Source organism: Peromyscus maniculatus, chromosome 4 (assembly GCF_049852395.1).
Source record: "Peromyscus maniculatus bairdii isolate BWxNUB_F1_BW_parent chromosome 4, HU_Pman_BW_mat_3.1, whole genome shotgun sequence".
Lineage (NCBI taxonomy): Eukaryota > Metazoa > Chordata > Mammalia > Rodentia > Cricetidae > Peromyscus > Peromyscus maniculatus.
Window position 1 is genome coordinate 129,399,636 of NC_134855.1, and position 9,074 is coordinate 129,408,709.

At 50.7% G+C, this 9,074-nt stretch overlaps 1 protein-coding gene across 6 annotated transcripts in view; it reads right to left on the minus strand.

The window, feature by feature from the left end:
- Nucleotides 1–9,074, minus strand: part of Snph (syntaphilin) — a 43,378-nt gene that overhangs the window by 33,004 nt on the left and 1,300 nt on the right. The gene's annotated exons all lie outside the window — the stretch shown is intronic.

Sequence of the window (9,074 nt, forward strand, 5' to 3'; positions counted from 1 at the left end):
GCATCTATTATGGGCTGAACCCTGTAGTAGCACAAATGGAGTTCCCAACAGAGTTTAATCTCACTTCAGTTTGGCTCCTCTGAGGCTAAATTCAATTACATTGACCAGTTACCAATGAGGTAACAAGGCCAGACAAATGTAGTGCCTTGTTCACAGCAGAGGTAAAAGGGTTGACCAGGAGACTGTTGGTGCTTTCCATAGCTGACCACTCAGAGAGTGGACAAAAGGCCTCAACGTGAGCCCTCTTCTCAGTGTGACAGCTCATCTTTGGGACCCTTATAATACTCACCTCCTCTCAGTCCTAAGTGACCCAGAGGCCAGTATCCCCTCGGTTTTGGAGCTCTGCAAAGGGACACCTTTTCCTTGGGGGTAGCAAGGGGCCATCCCACTGCTGACCACACAGAACCTAGCATGACTGTAAAGGGCCTGGGTTCGAAGTGGGGCTCGGGGGAGGGTTCCTAAAAGACAGGATTTGAGCTGGGCCCTGAACACAAGCAAACATCAGCGGTAGCAGGAAGAGGGTAACATACAGAAGAAGCAGGTAGGTAAAATAATAGAGGTAGGAAGCAGTAGAGGGAGACTGCTGATCTGGAATAGATCAAGTCCAAGGCCACTTGGGGGCTTTCCTGGGGCCACACACCATCAAGAGTCCTTTCTTAGCTTGCCCTGGTCATGCTCCTACTTTGAAGAGCCCGGGTGAGAGCTGAAGAGTGAGGAATGGATATCCACAAGTCTCCTCCAAGAATAGAATGAGGCAGAGAATGAGCAAAAGAAAAAGAGGTAGACCGGGCTAGACTCAGATGTTTGGAGATGTAGTCTCCAGGTGGTAGTGTGGGACCCTGGACCAGTTGCTTGAATTCCCTATAACTCAGCATCTCTTTGGAGAATCATGCTTTCCCTAGTGGGATCTCAGGAGGGGGCTGTAAGGTCCCACGTACCTGGGCCTGCATGGGTAGTAGTGTTCTTTGTCCCCTGGGGCTTTGAGAAGGGGAGGGAGGTTAAGGCCAGGGGAGGAAGGTGACCGGGGGCAGCTCTGGGGGCTACCTGATGCATACTGGGCCCTTTTCACATAGGCTCTCAGGAGAATGTCCCATCTGCTCTCTGGAAGGAACAATTGGTCCTTCTCTGGTAGATGAGAACGTGGCCAAGGGTGGGGTCACACGATGTGTCAAGTCCCAGGTTAACAAACAGCAGACTGGGAAGTGAGCCAGACCTGACTCTGTAGCCAGTGCTCACTCGGAACGGCGAGAAGCTCCAGAGGAGCCAGGGCCACTTCAGAAAATGGATCCAAGGCTCCTCCCCACAGGCTCAGGAGCCCATAGGTGAGGGAGGTGGCCTCTGTCACAAGCCTGTGCCTCATTGCAGAGATGATGCTCAGCGGACCTCTCGCACTTAGCTCAGTGTCTCAAGTCTGTCACCTCTGAAAGGGAAAGTGGTGTGTGTGTGTGTGTGTGTGTGTGTGTGTGTGTGTGTGTGTGTGTGTGTGTAAGAGAGAGAGAGAGAGAGAGAGAGAACACAGTACAAGGAAGAGGGGATGTGTGGGGACGGGAGAAATGGCACCAAACTGGTTTTCCTGTGAGACTTTGGGGCAGAGCTAGGGTTTCCAGTGCCCCCACTGCCAGAGGGACGGGGATGTCCCCTTTGCAACAAGCTGGGGATCATTGCTTTTTCCTCTTCCTCCCTTCAGCCCTTACTCTGCCAGAATTTTGGGTCCTCCTCCTCCTCCAATAAGCCTTCCTGGAAATACCAGCTTACGGTTGTCCTTTGGAAATGTGAGTGGTGCTGAGTGCTTGCATCACTGTGCCCTGTCCTGGAATTCCAGACCCTCTGCACCACAGGACGAGTCATACGCAGCTGCCACTCAATGCCATGCCACCTCTGGAGCTCCTCTAGGACATCCTGGCCTATGTGGGCAGCCCTAATGCCTGAACCTAGCTCTAAAGGTACCTTATCTTTTTTCTTTTCCTGTAGATTTCTTTTATTTTTAGTAATGGAGGGCTCTGTGCAGATGCTCACAGAGATCAGGGGTGTTGGAACCCCCCGGAGACAGTTAGAGGCAGTTGTGAGCCTCCAGATGTGGGTGCTGGGAATCAAACGTGGGTCCTCTCAAAGAGAAGCACCTGCTTCTAATGGTCAAGCCTTTTCCTCAGCCCCAAATGCACTATTATTGGGGGATGGTTATTGCTAGATGGTTATTATTGAGAACACGCTCTGGTCTGTGCTAGAATTTGCCTCCCTTGATGGCCCTTAGCAAGTGTTGGGCTAGGGTCTGCCTTGTCTGGTGTGCAGGCTGCCTCCTGTGACTGGGTTTTGAATACCTGCAGAGGATCTCTTTGGCCCTTCCCTGCAGGGTGCTATTCTGTCTCTACAGTGTAGGAAGCCAGGAGGTCAGAGTCCTGACCCTGCCACTATGGGTACAGAACCTTGGGCCAGCTCTTCTCTCTAGGAGTCCCAGTTTCCTAAACTATGACAACGTGCTTACCCATGAAGTCGTAGCACTGGTCCATGTGGTCATCAAGGGACTCATTATCTGGAGGCAGTTTAGAGGGAGAACACAGCCTCCATGCCAAAACAGCGTGGGGTCTGTTACATGACAGGTATGTAACCCTGAGCAAACAGCTTCTGTTCTCAAAGTCTCAGTGCTTTCCACTATACAGTGTGGATAACCTCAGATAAGGGGCCGCAGGTGGTGTTTTTTGGGAGGCAGGTACTGAACACTGGGTCCAGATATGGTCTACTAAACACAAACGCACCTCTGACCCGTGCCCCTGAGCCCTTGATAGCTTGGCTGCTTCCTTTTCTTCCGGCCAGTCTGTTCTTTGCCCTTCTTCGGGGTCTGCCAGAGCTCCCAGGCCAGCTGTAACATGGCTACTTCACTGAGTGGCAGGCATGGTACCGAACGCCATGCAGAGCCCATGTGCTCTCTAAAACTTGCATTCTGGTGGCAGAGCCCACTGGTGGCTGTTGGTAGCATGTCTGTGTGTATCATCTGTCCACTCATCTTCAGCCAGGCTAGAAGGCTCCCCGAGGGCAGGGAGCACACCTTGGACCTGAGACAGACACTCAGCAGAACAGATATAAATGAATAGACGTATCTTTGCCTCTCCTGACATGTCCGGAACAGAGCCTTATCACATTAAGTTGCTTGATGAATATTTGATTAACTGGGGCCACAAGACTGCAAACTGCCATCAGTGGTTTCGTCTGAATCTTGGAAGGCCTTGAATCCATGTTTGTGGGGTTCCTTCTGCTAATTAGAAGTTCCTCAGGGGCCCTTCTTTTAGAACACTCCAGGCTTCCTCTGCAGCCAGAGCCCACTTTGCCTGGGTGGCCATCTGACAGAGCGGCATGCAGACTGCCTACCTGCTGGCCGGTCACATTCCACTGAAGCAGAGAACAGCCTACCTCTGCTTCCAAAGACAGAAACTACTGCACCAGGGGCCTTTCCTCGACCCCCAAATCGGCACAAGACACCCCAAGGCCAAGTGCTCAGCACAAAGGAGATTTATTTGCCCCAGAGGGACAGAGGGCAGGGGGAAGGGACAGAGAGGAGACAGACATGGCCCATAGGCAAATGAGTTTATAAAAGGAAAGGGGAACCTCGTGTTATGATGAGTTGGTTTGTTTTGATTGGGTATGTTAATTAGGTGAGCCAAAAGGGGTTTTGATTGCTGGACTTCAATACTTTGATAGCTGGACCTTGGTAGTCAGCCTCAGGAGGAGGAAGTGGCCAAATAAGGGACTAGACCTTGGTAGCTAGCTTTAGGAATGTAATCTAATGGTTTTTTAGCAAGGGAGAGGGGATGGGGGAAGGGCAAGGCCGCCAGAGCCATGTTTGCCATGCTGGGGCCTGCCAGAGCCCCTTCAAAAGTGGCTGTATCAGGCTTCACAGGCCACTCAATAAGACCCTCTGCTAAGGCTGCCCACCAAGCTTTTGGAGCCTCCATGGTAGGACGCCTGGCTAGGGCCGGTTTCAAGTGGGTACAGGGGTACTGCAGGCCTCAGTCCCCAGGCAGTCCAGACAGTGCTGCTCAAAGTGAAGGGAGCTTTGGAAACCAGGGGGTCAGAACCAAAGCAAGGCAAAGTCCCAGCCGTGCAGAATGGGCCTACCCTGGCCTGTGCCGGCCAGACGGTTCTCACTCTCTGAAGACAAGCCGGCAACTGCTGAGCACTGTGGGCCTCACATTGAAAATCTCCATCAGAGGCCGCCAATGACCTAACACAGACATAGTTCAATATGTGCACTGGGAATATTGCATCACGGGTTCCATTTTTAAAGCTGAGCATTGTCACTGCGGTTATCCAGGCTTCGGCCTCACAGACCAGCAGATCTAAGAAGACTGGGCTGGTGTTCTCACAGTCCAGAGAGGCAGGACAGGGCAGCAACTGCCTCTTTCCAGAGAGCACATGGGGCTGCTACAGCCCAGCCAGTCTGCTGGGCCTTTGCAGAGAACTGGAAGGGAGGCCCCTTGCTTTTGGCTTCTATTTTGGTGAATAAACCTCCTAATGATTTCATCAAACAGAGCACATTATTGCCATTTCACAGAACAAGGAAATAGACCTGGGGAATGCGGGGGTGGGGTGGGGGTGGGATGGGGGGAGAGATTAAAATTCAAGCAGCCTGACTTCAGCCAACAACACAAGGACACTTGTCTTGGGGGCAAACTAAGCCGAATATGGACAGTGAGTTAGGGCTTTTAAATGTGTTATTATGGGGGCTAGAGAGATGGCTCAGTGGTTAAGAGCATTGATTGATTTTTGCAAAGGACCCAGGTTTGATTCCCTGAACCCACATTGTGGCTTACAACCATCTGTAACTCCAGTTTCAGGGCCTCTAATGTTCTCTCCTGGCTTCTGTGGACATTAGGCATTCACATGGTACACACAGGCAGGCAAAACACCCATGCTAAAAATAAAATACTTATAAAATGTATCATCAATATCATCATCATCATCATCATCCTCTGTGGTGCTGAGGATTTGTGCATGGTGGGCAAATGCTCCATCTCTGAGCTATGCCCCCAGCCTACAGTGAGTTTTTCAGAAAGCAAATATATTGTTTGCATGGTATCTTTCTTTCATACTGGTATGGGGCCTGGAGGTAGTCAGTGGTTCTTCTCTTAGGATTATCATAATAAACAGAATGCCGAATATCACCTGCAATGTCCTTATCTGCCAAAATATAAAGCTGGCCAAGCTATGCTAGACTCCCCAAAATACAGATCTCTGTAAACTCAAGTCCTTGCTACATAGCCAGCCTGACCCCATATGGCAGCAGGCTCCTGATGCTCCTCCTGATTCAAACCTGAATACACAGGAATCCATCTATTGATATCTGTAGCATTCTATCTTTCAAGAGGTGGCTTTGAATGGAGCCATTCCCAAACATTATCCCTCTAGCAAATCCACAGAGCGTTTGTTCCCGCCTCTTGTTACATTATCTGAATCTTCCTCAGGTTACAGGCATCTGCTTCCTATCCACATATACCGCCCCCCAAAAGTGGACACAGAGGAAAACAGCTGTGAAGTCCTTAGCCCATCGTGGCTTGAAGGACCCTCATCCATTGCCACCTCTAACTCTTACTCTGCAGGTGTGAAGAGGCCTGACCTCAGGCCCCCAGGCGAGCGGACAGCAGGGTGTAGGGAGGGCCCCAGTTTCAGACTTCTCACACTGCCTCTTTCCACTGTAGCCCTGCTCTGGCTCTCTCCATTGCCTCCCAGATACTCCGTGAGGGTTGGCTCAGCACCTCAATTCAGAGGACAGTGCTGGGCATGTGACAAACACTTCATAAATATCCATCCATTAAGAGATGTGGAGCAGCCTGGAACACAGACTTCCCTCTGCAAGGGCTCTTGGCTCAGTGTTATCGGCACTGAGCACCAGCTGCCCACCCCTAGGGCCTGGGTGGCCTAGACACAGAAAGAGCCCATATGACTCAGAAATGCAGTTCCTATTGGATGGTTCTGCCCCTGCCCCTTTGAGAAACCTTGAGCAATGACTCCGCTTCTCAGGGTGACTGGTTCTTCTTCATGGTTGAGATGTTGAGGAAAAGCGTCTGAAATTCCCAGGTAGTCGCGGCACCAGACAGACTTTGTAACAACATAGAAAAGTCACACTTTTGCCAAGCGTGATGGCACACACCTATAACCCCAGTACTTGGGAGGCAGAGGATCAGGAGTTCAAGGTCAGCTTGAGACCCTGTCTCAAAAAACAAAAACAAACTTAGCAGATCCTGCTTCTAGAAGCCTCTAAGGACAGGAAAGGGTCTGATCCACCTGAGACAACTGGATAAGTCAACTGAGCAGGATCACAGAGTGTCGTTGGTGGTCCCTCAGACTCTGCTGCTCCCTTCTAAGTTGCTGGGGAGAAGAACTCACAGGCCTCTCACACTGGAGCTGGGAAGAATCTTAGTATCATTATCCCCAAATTTAGCACAGGAAAAGAAGATGGCAATGGCATCAGCCCTCTGGGTCTTCTTGACTCACTGGGCGGGAAGGACCATCCCCTGCTCTTTCTCTGCCCCCCATCCAGTTATGATATGTGTCAGTTTGCCTCCTAGACATCTTTTCATACCTGCAGTGGGCTTCTTGAAACTCAGGATTGGCTCCTGCTCTTTCCCATACCCATGCAGTTGGCCCAGAGCCTAGCTAATGAATGATAACAAACACTGAGTGAGCGCTGTTCAAAAGGACTGGGAATCCCTCCACCCTGTGCTGGAATAGGGTCACCTTTAGACTTTTAGAACCAGCCAGTGCATTCAGTCTGCTGGAGCAGTGGGGACGCTGACTCTCAGAGGGAGATTGGCTTACCCAAGGTGACCCAAACTAAATCATCTCCTTGACTCCCGAACCAATGTGTTCCCAGCTCCATACTCTCCAGGTTCTGTAGTATATCAGTTGTCCAGCTCTGGACAACACTCCCAGCCTGTCTGCTGGGCTTCCTCACTGTGAAATTGGTAAAATGATGTACGGAGTCTATATTTTAGGATGGTCTGAAGAGTCCGTAATTGAAACCACATTAAACTAGCACATAGGGAGCACTCAAGAAGCACATTTGTCATGACTGTCATTCAGACCTAGGCATTCTCCTTGAGAGAGGGGAACCCTCCATCCATCAGCTAAGCAGAGCTCTGCAGGCCTGACTCACACACTCTTCAGTTCAGCCCAGCATGTCCTCTGCCGCAGTCATTCTGGGGAGATGCCTGACCTGCCCTCATGGTCCTTCACAGCTTTCCTGACTCTAATGCCACGCCTGTGTGCAAGCGCGTGCACATGCACATGAGCGCGCGCGCGCGCACACACACACACACACACACACACACACACACACACACACACACACACCAGGTATATGTGGGAGGCAGCAGGATATGTGAAAGGGGCGGTGCTTCTGGGCCAGACAGACCACCACTTCCTCCTGGGAATCCCTAGGTACATCGCTAATCTCTCTAAGCCTCAGCCTCCTCCCTTCCTAATAGACACAATTGTTATAAGGGCCACCTGCCATGCTCTGGCATTCCATAAATGATATTGGGAACAATAAATAACCATCCATTTTTGTTTTTAAAAGTCTTAATAAAATTTCAGAACCAGGAGGAGCTCGAGGGGTCCTCTCTAGTCCAGTTTCCTCAATATACAGATGGAGATGAACACACACTAAAGAATTAGGCCCAAGGTCAGACATTGAGATGGCAGTTGAATGGCGTCTGGGACCCGGGTCTTCTGACCTTCAACTGGTTGCTTTCTTGGCTTGGTTAGCTCTCCTGTTCAGCCCTCCCTCCCTCACTCAGTTCCCTTCAGAGCCATGGCTCACTAGCCAGTGCCAACTGGACCCTGATTGCTAACCTCAAGTCCCTAGGTACACCTGCCCCCCTTTGTCCCTAACGAGGAGCCTGGGAGTGCAGATAAAATGTCTGGTAGCCACAGCTGATGACAATAATGAATATGAGGAATCTCAATAGAATGGCAACCAACACGCGTGCAGCACCTGACCTTTGAAAGGCAACTCACTACAGTTTTTTTTTTTCCAATAGTTGGTGTGAAAGCATCACCCTCTCAAATGTATTTAACTCAACACTTATTAAGCACCTACTTTATGCCTTGTCACGGGCCAGAGGCTGGAGGCAGAGAAGCAAAGCCTGGGCCTCTGCCAGGAGGAGCTCATGGTCTAGCAGGGATTTGGGCAGAAGCAGGTGGGTGGGGTGCATCCCACTTTCTTTTGACCTAACTGGTGCTGCAGCAAAGGCTCCGCCCCACCCTGTTGGGAACCTCCTTTATGCCGCTGTCAAAAGGCACAAGGTATCTGGAATAAACTAAAACCAGACCGGAGGGATGGTCGGCTGAAATGACAGCGAGAAGGAACTAGGGAATAGGAAATGTGGGCACCCGGAACTTGACCCTTGCTCCAGTCTCGGAAGAGATTCCAGGGAAGGCAAGGATTGGTGTGAGATCTGCAAGCCTGGCTCCTGCTCTCTGCCCACACTCAAGACTCAGGTGCTTCTGTTTCCTGAGGGATGCCGCCCAAGGATTCTAGGGTCTTCCATGCCCATGGTTGGGTTATACATGCCTACAGGCAACCATCCTTTGCTAGAACTGTGGCAGCTCTTGTGTTGGAGATGTGTGCCTCTCCTGGTTACTGCCCCCCACCTCCTCCCGCCACCCCCGCAGGGACACCTTCTACAGGGGTGTGGAGGAGTCTGGTAGGGCAGAGGAGAACTACTCTGTCTCCTAATTTACCTCCAAATTCTGAATCCTTGAGAATCTGCTGTGTGTGTCAGTCAAGCCAATACTGTCTCAAGAACTTCCATACGACTCTCATCTTGGGACAACCCTCTGAGGCAGGTACCCTTCTCCCCAGGTTTATAGATGAGGGACTTACGGCTTGGGGAAGATAATAAGTAACTTGTCAGTGCAGGGATGTCACCACAGAATCGACTGATGCCTTCACGCTGTAAGGCCCACAAGGTCAACATTTCACTTGAGAAGTCCAGAGTTGAAAGAGATTAACCAAGGGGACCCCAATTATTTCAAGGACCTAAATTTAAATTGTTCTAATAGACGAGTTATCGAAGCCA